Raw genomic sequence first — 15,568 nt, 5'->3', positions numbered from 1 at the left:
CCCCATGCCATGGGCCTGAGGTGGCGGGCAGGAAACAACCAGCCTGGGGCAGAGAAACTGGCACCTACAAGGTGACTGAGCAAATAAGTATATGTACTAAGGATAATGGAGCCAATATCTCATTGCTGAAGACAAGACTTAAAAATATAGAAAAGGGACAACTGGAAAGAAATCTGGAGTGTTGGACTGGAAATGGATTATCAGTGTGAACTTTTGAATATCAGTTCAGTTCAGTTGCTCAGCCGTGTCCAACTCTTTGTGAGCCCATGGACTGCAGCACGCCAGGCCTCCCTGTCCATCACCAACTCCCGGAGTTTACTCAAACTCATGTCCATTGAGTCAGTGATGCCATCCAACCATCTCATCCTCTGTTGTCCCCTTCTCCAGACTTCAGTCTGTCCCAGCATCAGGGTCTTTTCAAATTAGTCAATTCTTCTTTTAAATATATATACATAGTTAGATGACGAAAGAGATTCAAATGTGTATACAAATATGTATATGTATATTCAAATGCATATATATACGTATTTCCTAGCTCTGTCTGCCTTAAATGTGATGATACTCCAGCAGAAATGAGCATATTAAGTACCGAAATTTTGGTTTCTGATACTACCTCCATTAAAAGAAATCAGGATTCCTAGGGAAAATGAATGACTCCAGAGTTGGGTCAGGAAAAGTACAAAGTGAGTCTAAAACTCATTAATGTGCCAGAAAGTAAGGAAATACTCAAAGGATGGGATGTGTCAAAAAGATGGGAGCCATCTTGAAGGGGCTCCCGCTATTCAAATATAAGACAATTTAAGCATCAAAATAAAATCTGAAATTATAATAACTAATAAAATCTACTGAATAGGAATATAAATCCATAGGTATGTTGATGTAAATAAATAAATTCATTTATTTACAAGTGAATGAACAAATACATGAAAGAAAGGAAATTTTCAGTAAAAAAAAAAAAATTAATAAATGCAGGTGGCAGCCTTCATAGTAGTGGTTGATCCAAGCAAGTCATCAGTGGACCCAAAGGCTGGTGGGCGGAGATCTCAGGAGGAACAGGACATCAACAAAGTCTTGGAAATCTTCCCACAAAAGGCTTACCAGTTACAAAAGGGAAAATAATGATTGTATAATAAACTCAGCAGAAATGAACTTAACAAGGTGTTCAAGGTTAAAAAGTCAGTGGTGGGACAACACACTGTGCCTCCTAGAGATACACTAAGAAGAACATATCATTTCCATGGTATTCCTTCCCCACACAAGCAACTACTGAAAGAACAGAAGTTAAGGAACATCTCAAAGAACAAAAGAGTCAAGGCCATAAAAAGACAGGGAAATATCAAGGGCCCCAAATATTCAGTGCCGTTCCAAACTAAAGGGCACTAAAGAGACATGACAATTAAACACAGCATATGATCCTGAACTGGACCTTGGACCAGAAGGTAAAGAAAGACACTATTCAGGGAGTTGGAAAACACTGAATGGCCTCTGGGTTATTTTTTAATTTTTTTTTACTGAAGTATAGCTGATTTTCCAGCCACAGGACTGGAAAAGGTCAGTTTTTATTCCAATCCCAAAGTAAGGCAATGCTAAAGAATTTTCAAACTACCGCACAATTGCACACATCTCACACACTAGCAAAGTAATGCTCAAAATTCTCCAAGCTAGGCTTCAACAGTATGTGAACCAAGAACTTCCTGATGTTCAAGCTGGACTTAGAAAAGGCAGAGGAACCAGAGATCAAATTTCCAACATCCGCTGGATCATAGAAAAAGCAAGAGAATGCCAGAAAAACATGTATTTCTGCCTCACTGACTATGCTAAAGCCTTTGTGTGGATCATAACAAACTGCAGAAAATTCTTAAAGAGGTGGGAATAACAGACCACCTTACCTGCCTCCTGAGAAATCTATATGCAGGTCAAGAAGCAACAGTTAGAACTGGACATGGAACAATGGACTGGTTCCAAATTGGGAAAGGAGTACATCAAGGCTATATACTGTCACCCTGCTTATTTAACTTATATGCAGAGTACATCATGAGAAATGCCGGGCTGGATGAAGCATAAGGTGGAATCAAGACTGCCAGGAGAAATATCAATAACCTCAGATATGCAGATGACATCACCCTGATGGCAGAAAGCAAAGAGAAACTAAAGAGCCTCTTGATGAAAGTGAAAGAGGAGAGTGAAAAAGCTGGCTTAAAACTCAACATTCAAAAAACGAAGATCATGGCATCCAGTTCCATCACTTCATGGAAAACAGATGGGGAAACAGTGGAAACAGTGACAGCCTTTATTTTCTTGGGATCCAAAATCACTGCAGATGGTGACTGCAGACATGAAATTAAAAGACACTGCTCCTTGCAAGAAAAGCTATAACAAACCTAGACAGCATATTAAAAAGCAGAGACATTACTTTGCCAACTCAGGTCCATATAGTCAAGGCTATGGTTTTTCCAGTAGTATGTATGGATGTGAGAGTTGGACCATCAAGAAAGCTAAGCACCGAAGAATTGATGCTTTTGAGCTGTGGTGTTGGAGAAGACCCTTGAGAGTCCCTCGGACTGCAAGGAGATCAAACCAGTCAATCCTAAAGGAAATCAGTCCCGAATATTCACTGAAAGAACTGCTGCTAAAGCTGAAGCTCCAATACTTTGGCCACCTGATGAGAAGAACTGACTCACCAGAAAAGACCCTGATGCTGAGACAGACTGAAGTCTGGAGAAGGGGACGACAGAGGATGAGATGGGTGGATGGCATCACCAACTCGAGGGACGTAAGTTTGAGCAAGTTCAGGGAGTTGATGATGGACAGGGAAGCCTGGCGTGCTGCAGTCCATGGGGTCCCAAAGAGTCAGACACAACTGAGCAACTAAACTGAACTGACAACTGATTTACAATGTAGTATAAGTTTCAAGTGTACGATACAGTGATTCAGTTTTATATATGTGTGTATGTGTGTGTGTTAGTCGCTCAGTTGCGTCCAACTCTTTGTGACCCCATGAATGGTAGCTTGCTAAAGCTCCTCTGTCCATAGAATTCTCCAGGCAAGAATACTGAAGTGGGTAGCCATTTCCTTCTTCAGGGGATCTTCCCGACCCAGGGATCAAACCCAGGTCTCCTGCATTGCAAGACGATTCTTTACTCTCTGAGCTACCAGGGAAGTCCCTTTATTCTTTTTCAGATTCTTTTCGCTTACAGATTATTACATAATATTGAGTATAGTTCCCTGTGCTATACAGTAGGTCCATGTTAGTTACCTACTTTATACACAGTAGTTTATACAAAGGGGTTTTTCTGGTGGCTCAATCAGTAAAGAACTGACTGCAAAGCAGGAGACCCAAGTTCAATCCCTGGGTGGGGAAGATTCCCTGGAGAAGGGAATGGCAACTCACTCCACCAGAGTTTCAGAGAATAGCAAGGAGAGATAGGACCTTTTTAAATGAACAATGCAAAGTTATAGAGGAAAATAAGAGAATGGGAAAGACTATCGAGATTTCTTCAAGAAAACTTGAGATATCAAATGACCATTTCATGTAAACACGGGCACAATAAATGACAGAAACGGTAAGGACCTAACTGAAGTAGAAGAAATTAAGAAGAGGTGGCAATAATACAAAGAAGAACTATACAAAAAGGTGTTAACGACCTGGATAACCACAACGGTGTGGTCACTCATCTAGGGCCAGACATCCTTGAGTGTGAAGTCAAGTAGGCCTTAGGAAACATTACTATGAACAAAGATAGTGGAGGTGATGGAATTCTAGCTGAGCCATTTAAAATCCTAAAAGATGCTGCTGCTAAAGTGCTACATTCAATACATCAACAAATTTGGAAAATGCAACAGCGGCCACAGGACTGAAAAAGGTCAGTTTTCATTCCAATCTCAAAGAAGGGCAATGCCAAAGAATGTTCAAACTACTGTACAATTGCACTCATTTCACATGGTAGCAAGGTTGTGCTCAAAATCCTTCAAGCTGGCATCAGCAATACGTGAACCGAGAACTTCCAGATATACAAGCTGGGTATACAAGCTGGATTTTGAACAGGCAGAGGAACCAGAGATCAAATTGCCAACATTCACTGGATTATGAAGAAAGGTAATTTGGGAAAAACATCTACTTCTGCTTCACTGACTGCTAAAGCCTTTGACTGTGTGGATTACAACAAACTGTGGAAATTTTTTAGAGAGATGGGAATACCAGACCAGCTTACCTGTCTCCTAAGAAAATCTGTATGTGGATAAAGAAGCAACAGACACAGAATAACTGACTGGTTCAAAATTGGGAAAGGAGTATGACAAGGCTGTATATTGTCACTCTGCTTATGTAACTTCTATGCAGAGTCTATCATGCGAAATGCCAGGCAAGATGAACCACAAGTGGGAATCAAGATTACCAGAAGAAATATTAATAATCTCAGATATGCAGATGGTACCACTAAATAGCCTCTTGATGAAGGCAAAATAGGAGAGGTGAAAAAGATGGCATGAAACTCAGCATTAAAAAAACTAAGATCATGTCATCCAGTCCCACTGCTTCATGGCCTACAGAATGGGAAAAAGTGGAAGCAGTGATAGATTTTATTTTCGTGGCCTCCAAAATCACTGCTGACAGTGACCCTAGCCATGAAATTCAAAGACGCTTGCTCCTTGAAAAGAAACCTATTACAAACCTTGCTGCTGTTCAGTCTCTAAGTCATGTCCAGCACTTTGTGACCCCATGGACTGCAGAACGCCAGGCCTCCCTGTCCTTCACTAACTCCTGGAGTTTGCTCAAACTCATGCCCATTGAGTCAGTGATGCCATCCAACCATCTCATCCTCTGTCACCCCTTTCTCCTCCTGCCCTCAATCTTTCCCAGCTCAGGGTCTTTTCCAATGAGTCAGCTCTTCACATCAGATGACCTAGATGCAAAACCTAGACAGCGTATTAAAAAGCAAAGACATCACTTTCCCAACAAAGGTCCATATAGTCAAAGCTATAGTTTTTCCAGTAGTCATGTACGGCTGTGAGAATTGGACCGTAAAGCACAGAAGAGTTGATGCTTTAGAACTGTGGTGCTGGAGAAGACTCCTGAGAATCCCTTGGACTGCAAGGAGATCAAACCAGTCAATCCTAAAGGAAATCAACTCTGAATATTCACTGGAAGGACTGATGCTAAAGCTGAAGCTCCAATACTTTTGGCCACCTGATGAGATGAGCTAACTCACTGGAAAGACCCTGATGCTGGGAAAGACTGAAGGGAAAGGAGAAGAGGGAGGCAGAAGATGAGATGGTTAGATGGCATCACCATCTCAACAGACATGAATTTAAGCAAAATCCAGGAGATAGTAAAGGACAGAGGAGCTTGGTGTGCTACAGTCCATGAGGTCACAAAGGACACAACTTAAGACTGAACAACAAGTGCTACAGTGTGTAACTTCTAATTTATCCCTCTCCCTGCCTCCTTTTCCCTTTTGATAACACTAACCACATATAAGTGATACTGAATGATATTTGTCTTTCTTGGTCTGGCTTACTTTACTTAGTATGACCATCTCTAGGTCCATCCATATTGCTACCAATGGCATTAATTTATTTCTTTTCTATGGCTGAGTAATATCCTATCATATATATGTACCACATCTTCTTTTTCCATTCATCAGTCAATGGACATTTAGGCTGCTTCCATGGCCAGGCTATGGTAAATAGTGCTGCAATGAACATTGAAGTGCATGTATCTTTTTGAATTACGGTTTTCTCCACAATATATGCCCAGGAGTTGGATTGCTGGATCATATGGTAGCTCTATTTTCAGTCCTTTAAGGAACCTCCATACTGTTCTCCATAGTGGCTGTACCAATTTACATTTTCACAATGTAGCAGGGATCCTTTTTGTCCACATTCTCTCCAGCATTTATTATTTATGGACCTTTTGATGATGGCCATTCTGACTGGTGAAAGGTAATATCTCATTGTATTCAGTTGTTTTGATTCACATTACCTAATAACTAGTAATGCTGAGCATCTTTTCACGTGCCTGTCAGTCATATCTATGTCTTCTTTGGAGAAGATCTATGCAGGTCTTTTGCCCAATTTTTGATTGGGCTTTTTTTAAAATATTGAGTTATAGGCATCTGGGATTTTGAAGGTACTGCTGTGTCAATGCTGATCTCCTGATTTGGGAGTTTTGTAAGAGACTGCCCATGTTCTGGTAAAAACACACTAGATTATTCAGGAATGATAGGCATCACGTCTGCAACTTGCTCTGAGATGGTTCAGGAAAGTCTATTTAGATGAGAAATGGTACATTCCTCTGGAATGGTTATAAGTAGAGATGAAAATGAGGAACCAAAAATAAGATGATTAGGTAGTTTCACTGAAATTTGAGAATTCAGTAACAGAGAAAGAAAGGGTTGACGACAATCTCAAGGTTCCTTCTCTGGGCACCTGAAAGGGAAGGCTTCACTGCAACCCCTAGAGTGAGCCAAGTACAAGATGTGCGGGTTTATATTCTGTTTACACACAATATATATGTAATAATGTGTCCAAAACTGGTTGAGGTTCATGTGGAGAGATGAGAGCTTATGGGTCATCTCTGTACCTTCCCCTCAATCTTGCTGTGAAACTAAAAGTGCTATAAACAGTCAAGTCTTACAAAAAGTATTTTTTTAAGAGGCAAGAATAGTTCAAGGAAAAGGAAGCTGGTTGAAGGGGATTCTGGAGCTCTTTGTGCTATTTTTCCAATTTTTCTGTATGTTTGAAATTATTTCAAAATAAATTAATTTTAAACATTCAGTGAGAACTCATGACAAACGTTGGTGCCTAGCAAAACACCTGGTTCACTATAGGCACTCAATAAAAATTATTTGGCCTTCCCTTTCCAGTTGCCCAAAGAGAAGTCTTAGCAGCAGCACCAACTCTTCCTCTTCCACTACAACCAAATGGACTCTCAGTTCTCAGGAAACTGCCTCATCAGTTTTCAGTTCCAGGCTGACACCCTCATCTTTATTTCCTCATTTCTGGCTCTTACCACCTCTCACCTGGGCTACTGCAAGAGCATCCTAACCGGTTTCCCTGCTCCTTCTAACCTTATCTTTGCACCATCCTTATATCTTTGCATCATTATTTAGAAGTCAAGGTTTATCTTTCCTTATTTAAATATCTGTAACTGCTCCCAATGTAAACGCTGATTTCCCAACAGGCAGACAAAAGACTCCTGTAGGGCACTAGCAATGCAGAAGCACCAAAAAGATATTTCAGATACACACATAAAATAATCAACTAGTAACCCCTGGGGGGAGGAGGAGGAGAGAGGAGAGAAAAGATGAGGACTTTGACAGGACTTCTTTCATTTTTATATTAAGGTTTGGTGTTGGTTTTATTTTTGATTACATACACTGAGAATGCCAGGAGAAGTGTGGGTACCATAAATTTTCCAATACTAACAGTGCTTTTCCCAATGCTTTTCACAACTTGCACCAAAGAAAATAATTTTTAGCTCTCTGGGACAAGCCAAGGAGATTATTCTAGGTCAAAAGAAACCACCCTGGTGGGTCCAATGTACTTTGGTCACATACACTGACAGCCATCTTATTCTCTGGCACAATAGTAAGCCATTCAGGGCACCCCAGTTGGGAAGCTCCATTCTAAAGGTCTTAATATGATTGCACTCACAGCCCAAACAAGGATCCTCACAAGGTTTTATCTCCTACCACAGTCAACAAACATATATAAGCACATGGATTCACACATAAAATCAGACACCAATGCCCATCTCATAGACCACTTCTCTAAACGCATGGATCCTCTCATTCTTGCCTTTTTGTACATGCTGTTCTCTCTACCCAGAGATCAACCCCTACTCATCCTTCAAGATGCTGCTCAAATGCCACTCTCCTTTCCACAGATCTTATTACACTTGTCACTCTGAATTGTAATTGTTGACATACGTTACCACCCTAGAATTTGAGCTCAAGGACAAAAATCATGTCTTATTTACTGGTATACCAGTGATCTCTATAACAGACATTCAAATGTCTGTTTAATTACACACAAATAAATGTTCACTATATCATTTCCCAATAAGCCAAAATTTTCAAATTACATTAACTAAAAAACAAAGTATAATTTTATAATAAAATTAGTATTTTTCCCAAAACAAGAACACCCATTGTTCTATAAGAGATTTGGCAGAGAGAGATACTCAAACCATTATCCTAGTCCTAGAGTTTTAAGTTTTAGACTGAGGAAACAAACCTACAAACAAGTTATAAGCACAAAAATCTTCACTGCAGATTTTAACAGTGGAAACTTTAGGAACAACCAAAATATTCAACAAAAGGTAAAAGACTAAATCACCTGATTGATAAATCACCTGAATGTCTAAGCAATTGTTTATATTCATGAAGATGGGAATGGGAAAACGGGAAATAATGTTACCATTTACTGATCATCTCTTCTATTTAAAGAATAATGCTGGATGCTTTATATATATTATCCTAATCCTCCCAACAATTCAAGGGCAAGTACCATTATCCTAAATTCACAGACAAGAAAGTAAGCACAGAGGTTACATAGTTTTTCCAAGGTTTATGAGACCAGATTCCTACCCATATCTCCCTCACTCCAAAGTCTGTCACCTTTTCCCTGTATTGTTCTTCCTCTACAACATTCCAATGCAACGTTTCCAGTATATTAAACTCCAAAACTGTTATCTCTACAACTGTATAAAAAATACAATAAGACAATGGCCTGGAAGGAAACAAAAATATCTTTTCGAGTAGTGATTATGGGTGAATGTTGTTATAGTATTTATAATTTTTTTATTAGCAACTTTTTAAAAGCAGAATTGCTGAGAAATGGTCTAAACTCATTAAGCAATACAGACAAAACAACCCCTATTTTTTATTTTTTAACATGTTTATTAAGGACACACAGTAGGTAACATATAAAAACTTAAGAAGGAAGAACTCTAGGGGCCTCCTTGGAGGCTCAGTGGTAAAGAATCTGCCTGCCAATGTAGGAAACACGCGTTTGATCCCTGATCCAGGAAGATCCCACATGCCACAGAGCAACTAAGCCCATGTACCACAACTATTGAGCCTGTGCTCTAAAGCCTGGGAGCCACAACTACCGAGCCCATGTGCCACAACTACTGAAGCCACTGCAGCCTAGAGTCATGCTCCACAACAAGAAACCACGAGAAGCTCCACAACAAGAAATCACAATAAGAAGCCCGAGCACCGCAACTAGAGGAAAGGCCCCACAGCAACCAAAGACCCAGCACAGCAAAAATTTATATAAATAAAACTTTTTTTTTTTAAAAGAGAAGGAAGAACTCAAGAAACTATATATAAATAATCATATAGTAAAACCAGGCTACTCATTACTAGGATTAAGCACCATTCTTAAAAGGTGAATTCTGTGAAAGACTTGTGGACTAGAGATGTGCATGTGTGCTAATAAGTCACTTCAGTAGTGTCCAACTCTGTGCGACCCTATGGACTGTAGCTTGCCAGGCTCTTCTGTCCATGGGGATTCTCCAAGCAAGAATACTGGAGTGGGTTGCCACGCCCACCTCGAGGGGATCTTCCCAACCCAGGGATCAAACCTGCATCTCTTATGTCTCCTGCATTAGCAGGCAGGTTCTTTACCACTAATGCCACCTGGGAAGTCCCGTGGACTGGAAACAGGAATGTTTAAACTGAAGAAACGAGGGCAGGGGGAGGAAAAAAGAACACTTTCTTTTTAAGCAAAAATGAGAAACAGGGTTAGTGAGATGAAGTTGGCAGGAAACCTGTAAGGCCAAGCAAATTAATTCCAAAGTTTGGAATTAACCTGATAAGCAACAAGAACTGTAATATATTCTCAAATGGTAAGTGGCATTGGGCTTCCCTCGTAGCTCAGTTGGTAAAGAATCTGCCTGCAATGCAGGAAACCTGGGTTCGATCCCTAGGTTGGGAAGACCCCCTGGAGAAGGAAATGGCAACCACTCCAGCATTCTTGTCTGAAGAATCCCATGGACAGAGGAGCCTGGCAGGCTAAAGTCCATGGGGTCCCAAGAGTCCATGAGTTGGACACAACTTAGCAACTAAACCACCACCAAGTGGCATGCCGAAAATAAGATCTTTAAAGATTCAAAATTTGTTTCAAAGTAAAGTACTGTCTTTGGTTACACAGTGTTTTCACCGAACAACTGAGGGTAAAATAATCCATTATCCTTTATGTGCTTTAAACATAACTCTTTTCCCAAAGAGAAAGTGACTAAACAAACAAGTTTTTATATAAGGAGTATATGGGGAAGGGATTCATTCAGATATAATGCTTGCAAATATGAAATGCTATAGTGTATTTTAATAAGAATCAAAGAACTTTAGAGCAAGAAGGGATACTAGAGATAATCTTTTAGTGATAACATCTTCATTTTTCACAAGGGATTAAATTGAGGCTCATGAACTAAGTAATTTAACTAACATCATATATAAGCTAGTGGCAGATTCAATATCAAAACTCAGATTTTCGGGTATTCCCTGGCGGTCCAGTGGTTAGGAGCTTCCCTGATAGCTCAGATGGTAAAGAATCTGCCTGCAATGTATGAGACCCTGGTTCAATTCCTGGGTCAGGAAGAGCCCCTGGAGAAGGGATAGGCTACCCACTCCAGTATTCTTGGGCTTCCCTTGTGACTAATCCAGTAAAGAATCTGCCTGCAATGCAGCAGACCTGGGTTCAATCCCTGGGTTGGGAAGATCCCCTGGAGAAAGGAATGGGCTACCCACTCCAGTGGATATTCTCTATTCTGGCCTAGAGAATTCCCGGGAATGTATAGTCCATGGGGTCCCAATAAGTCAGACACGACTGAGCGACTTTCACTTTCATTTTCCAGTGGTTAGGACTCTGGGCTTTCACTGCAGGAGGCAAGGGTTCAATCCCTGGTAGGGGAACTAATATCCTGCAAGACGAACAGTGAGGCTTGGCAAAGAAAAAAAAAAAAGAAAAGAACACCCAAACCCAAAACAAACAAAACTTCAGATTTTCTAGGTAGCAAGATCTAAAGTTGTCCTGCCCAATACTATACTTACTAGTGAAATCTGATTATTTATATTTAAGCTGATTAAAATTAAATACAATTTAAAATTTAGGTCCTCGGGCACAACAATCACATTTTAAGTGTTCGATCTGTGCCACACACGGCTAATGGCTACCACATCTGACAGTGCAGAATAAGAATTCTGCCACCACTGCAAAAAGTTTAACTGAACAACATGATCTAAAGAATAAGCTTCAGAATCAGATAAACCCAGTGAAATTCTACTTACTAGCAGTATGATCCTTGACAAGTTATTCATGCTCCCATTTGGAAGAGGGGAGGAGAAGTAGAGGATTAATAATTCCTACCTCCCAAAGTATACTTGATGCTTATGTGGGATAGCATGAAAAGCCCCTTTACATTGTCTGGCATGTAACAGACAATAAACACGTCCATTCTGGATCCTTTTTCCCTTTATATTCCTCTATAAAAACCTCCTTCTTAAGAGATACAATAACTCACAATAATGCAATAACTCACCCAAATTAATATCTTTCGCACAAGATAATCCACAGTGCCTAATTTTCATTCTGTTCCCCTCAATTCCTTCAAATACTTGCACCTCTCTTCCAGTGTTTCTGCTTAGGAAGAATGAAGAATGAACGTGGGGGAAATCACCTCTAATGAAATGGAGGAGAATGAAATAAATTTCCCCTCTAGTTTCCCATTCCATTTTAAATACGACTGTACTGACCACGCAAAGAAAAAGAAATAAATTATATTCCTCCTAGGTACCATACTTCCACATTAAGAGAAGATTCTACAATACTTGTTCACTATACTCCTTCTCACCATCTGTGCTAATCGAATATTAAATGAAGAAATAACACCTTCCTCCTACAGTACTTCTCTGGCAAACAATAAAAAGATTTCCAGAATACTAAGCCAATCTTCAAAGCTTCACAGCTTAACGTAGTAAACTAATTTGACAAATCTAGACTACTGAATATAAAAAACTTCATAACATGCATGTTATTACCCAGAAAAACAACCAAATTCAACTCAACTTGGAACCAGTGAATTTCTGCCAATACTAAATTTTATTTAGAAGCAACAAATCATACTTAGCCACATTAAGTCACACAGACTTGCCATTTCTAGTGAGGTCTCCAACTTTACATTTTTAATAACTAACAATTAAAGGACAGCTTTAAAACATGTTTTTAAACATCCACCAAACAAGGTTTCTACATATTTTTAAAGCTTCCTTGTTGTTTAAAACTGACCATATTAATCCAGGGAAGGGGGGAGGAGAGGAGGGAGTCCTCTCAGTAACAGTAAGAATGTCTCCTTGAAATTATCTGTCATTCTTACTTCATTCCTTAAAGATAATTTACTTAAAAAACATGACCACTCACCCTTAAAGAGCTCAGAATAAATCATAATACTAAATAGATAACATTGCACACTATACTATCACACCATTTAAATTATGTTTGGTAGACGAAATTAAAATATTAGTATCTCAAATATACAAATCAGAGTTTAATAAGTCTACGGGAGTCACATAAGTTAAAAAAAAAAAAGGCACTGTAAACAGTTTTCATTACTATCCCACATGAAGTATTTTATATTAATAAAGTTAGGCTTCTATGCCTGAACTGATGAAATCTAATCGTGAGTCTATAATGTTTTAAGTCCTTCTGTAATAATGAAGTGTACAATGGTCACAGTAAGAATAGTTCAAATGAATTTTCCTGAGGCTGCATTCTAAGTACATCTGACCCAGAAAGTATTTTTAGCAAGTGTGTTCAATCAATGCTGGTTTATGCCTAGTCTAAATTAGAAATTGGATGCCACAAATTTAAAGTAACGAAGTTACTAGGGATATTTTTAAAGATATTCAATTAGAAAATCAGAAAAAACCACAAAGTTTAAACAATTCAATACCCACAGCCTATAATCTAAACAGGTTCTAGGAAAACAGGCAATAAGAAAGCCACATCTTCATCCATAACTACTTTTGAGGAACCTATGATTTTCTAATTTTAACCTACTCAATTAATAAAACTGCAAAACAGTGATGGCTCCCTGTTTTCAAAATCTCTTGCCAAATGTTTAAAATAGGCTAAGTCACAAACACTTCCATATACAAAAATAAGGTCATGAGTCTCTTCTTAAAAACTACTCAAGATCATGATATTGTGCGACCATGCACATGTTTCAAAGAAAAGAGGTGACAAAGATATGTGTGCCATTAAAAAAAAGGAGAGAGAGAAAGACATAAAAATAGCTTCTGTGGTAACTGGAGCATAAATTTATTCTGACAAAAAATGGTGGGATCCACAAAATGATTGCGTTCTTCTGCTATGAGTTAGTAAAGAAGCTCTGTAGAGAAAAACTTTTGCTTACAAAAAGCCTTTAAAAAAAAAAAAACTATAGGCTGAATTTCTCAAATTCAAGATTTAACTGATGTACTATCTAGCTCTATTCCATTAAGCACATTTTGGGCTCTGAACAATCATTTATTTTAAGGTCATTCTCCTTCCCCTTAAAAATGTATTTTTTTCCCTCTGGCAACAAAGATTAAGGTTCAAAAATCAGGATAAAAAAATATCCTGGCCTAACTGTTCCACAGTCTTCTCTTTACTCAAACCATTCTTTACAAGTCGGATACTTTGGCGTTTTGATTTTTTTCTCCATAAACATGGTTTAAACTGTAATGTTTCAACTGGGCCCAAGATTTGGTTACATAAACCGAATATTACTCCAATCTCTGATTCTAACAGCAGTTGGTACATTGCAGATACACAGACTGTCCTAGAAAAAGCGCCTGAAAAACCCTCCCCATACACATCGTCCTCCGCTGTGGTTCACTGTATAATGCCTTCCAGGCATAAAGTCTCCCATTCTAAGTTTCCCAGAACCATCCGTGCGTATATATGTGCCACTGTAAACTACTCCATGTTGAGGAAACCCTGGGAAGCGCATCCGTACGTCTATTTTGCTACACCTCAACTTTTTCTTTTGGCTCAACTACAGGTTCCTAAACACAAACATGCAAAGGCAGAATCATAAAAGGCTTAAAACTTCAAGGGTAGAACAGTATGCCCAAGCATCAAGTAGGAAGCTCTCAAAGGAGCCAATTTTTTTTTTAAAGGAATCCTATCAGCAGTGGAAAACTCTGAATATTCTAAAACCTCACCTAGAGTTTAGGGGCCGTGGAACATTCCGTCTCCGCACCTATTCCATCCCTTCTCCCCTGACTCCCCCAGAACAGAGATTCCAACTAAAACATCAGGAGGCTGAGAGCAGGGGTCCCACGAAGAAAGGGAGTAGGCAAAAAGCATCCTTTCCCCCTGACTTGAAATCAGCCTCACGCCTTCGGCCGGCCCCACCTGGCGGGCCGCAGGTAGCAGCCTCGCGTGCCACGCAGGGCCGAGAGGCGGCCGGGACCCGGAGCCTCTTACCTTCGTGTCCCAGCCGCGTCCTCCGGGCTGGAGAAGAAAAGCCTGGAGGCCCGGCCGCGCCGCCCCTGGGGCTCCGTCAGCGTCCGCCCAGCAGCCGGCGCCGCAGCGGCCGCGCTACGGCCCCGAGCCGCCGGCACCACCTCATACTGCGGGGCTGCCGCGCGCTCCCGCACCTCCCTGCGGGGATGAGCTAATCCAGCCCCGCAGCGGTGTCGCGGGGGTGGGGGCCCCGGAGGGGGCCCAGAATCCAGCCCCGGGGACCCCGGAGTCCTGAGAGAACAATGTGGGGCCGCGAGGAGGAGGAGCGGAACGGCGCGGCGAGAGCGAACGGGCGACAATCCTAAGCAGCGTTTGTGTGTGAAAGTGCAATGGGCGCTCAGTCCCTCCCGCAGCCGCCGCCTCCTCCTCTTCCTCCTCCTCCTCCTACTCCGTCTACTCCTCCTCCCTCAAGCACACCCCGTCTCCCAGGCCACAGCATAGCAACCGAACATGGCGGCTGCGCAGACGCCGCCAGTCAGCCGCCCGGAGCTGGGGCCGCGGCCACGGGAGGCGATCTCGCGAGAGGTGAGGCCGAGCCCCCTCCCCGCCGGCGCGGGCTGGAAGCGGCCCCACCAGCCGGAGCGCGGGGGACGCGCAGGTGCGAAGGAGGAGGGACCTGGGCGGGTGGGAGGGGCTAGGAGGGGCGGGGCGCTGTGGCTCCGCGGCGATTGGTTACTGAAACTGGGACCGTCCCCCCCGCTGGACCTAGAGACTTGAGGGACCCCACAGAGGGGGGAAAAAACCTCAGTTTAAAGTGGAAAACCGGACCTTTTGGCCCCAGGTTGTCCCAACTTCAGTGCTGAAAAAAGGACACAGGTTTTACGGTGCAGATTTGAATGACTTCCTCTCCTAAATATAGACCCTGAAACAAAGAACAAATAACGTTCATTTATAGCGTTTGAGTGTCTCTATGTGCCAGGAACGGTGTGCTGTTAAATATGAAATTAATTCATGCTAACCAAGTGTATGAATCGGTTATTACCAGGCTGGGGTTTTTAGCCAGGTGTTCTAAAATCTTTTTGATGATACAAACTTACTGGCGTTGAGACAAATA

At 41.2% G+C, this 15,568-nt stretch overlaps 1 protein-coding gene across 7 annotated transcripts in view; it reads right to left on the bottom strand.

Annotated features, from left to right (window-relative positions):
• PTPN4 (protein tyrosine phosphatase non-receptor type 4) overlaps positions 1–15,033 on the bottom strand; it is a 197,038-nt gene extending 182,005 nt beyond the window's left edge. For 2 of the 7 annotated variants that reach the window (XM_055572900.1, XM_055572901.1), the window contains exon 1: positions 14,476–15,033. The gene's annotated coding sequence lies outside the window, so the exon portion shown is untranslated. The remainder of the gene's footprint in view (positions 1–14,475) is intronic. The other 5 variants (XM_055572904.1, XM_055572903.1, XM_055572902.1 and 2 more) reach the window with 4 other exon arrangements.
• Between the last annotated feature and the right edge of the window lie 535 nt (positions 15,034–15,568).

Source organism: Bubalus kerabau, chromosome 3 (assembly GCF_029407905.1).
Source record: "Bubalus kerabau isolate K-KA32 ecotype Philippines breed swamp buffalo chromosome 3, PCC_UOA_SB_1v2, whole genome shotgun sequence".
Classification (NCBI taxonomy): domain Eukaryota; kingdom Metazoa; phylum Chordata; class Mammalia; order Artiodactyla; family Bovidae; genus Bubalus; species Bubalus kerabau.
The sequence above is the reverse complement of the archived record's forward strand: the minus strand, read 5'-3'. Positions and strand labels throughout refer to the sequence as shown.